At 69.5% G+C, this 417-nt stretch overlaps 1 protein-coding gene across 3 annotated transcripts in view; it reads right to left on the reverse strand.

Moving 5' to 3' along the window:
- The window catches only part of AGAP3 (ArfGAP with GTPase domain, ankyrin repeat and PH domain 3), a 44,207-nt gene that overhangs the window by 14,248 nt on the left and 29,542 nt on the right, over window positions 1-417 (reverse strand). The window lies entirely within an intron of this gene.

The following is a 417-nucleotide window of genomic DNA, read 5'->3' on the forward strand; positions in this document are numbered from 1 at the left end:
AGGACACCGCGCCCCTCATCAGGGCTCTGTGGGGAGCCTTGTCACCTCTGGACTCGGCAGGACTTGGGGAGGAGAAGGCTAGAGTGGGGGCAAGGATGGTGCCCAGGAGCCTCTGTGTGGAAGCCCCCGAGGTCGCCAGGCCGAGGCCCCTCATCTAACCAGCCCCCCGAGCCGGTATCCAAGCACCAGCTCCCACCTGTGGAGTGAGAGGCCCCCAAGCTGAGGGGAAGGGCCGGGTTGACTGGAAGGGCCCACCCCAGGCCTGTGGGCTTCCTCGGGGTCCTGGGCGCTGCCCTCAGGGGGACTGGGCTACGGCCAAAGCGTGGACCCCAGTTCCTTTCGGCCGGGCCCCCTACAACCCCCATGCCAACTCAGGGGTGGGCAAGGGCCCCTCCGAGGCTGGCCCGGGGGCCTCCG

Source organism: Bison bison, unplaced genomic scaffold, assembly GCF_000754665.1.
Source record: "Bison bison bison isolate TAMUID 2011002044 unplaced genomic scaffold, Bison_UMD1.0 scf7180017864379, whole genome shotgun sequence".
NCBI lineage: Eukaryota > Metazoa > Chordata > Mammalia > Artiodactyla > Bovidae > Bison > Bison bison.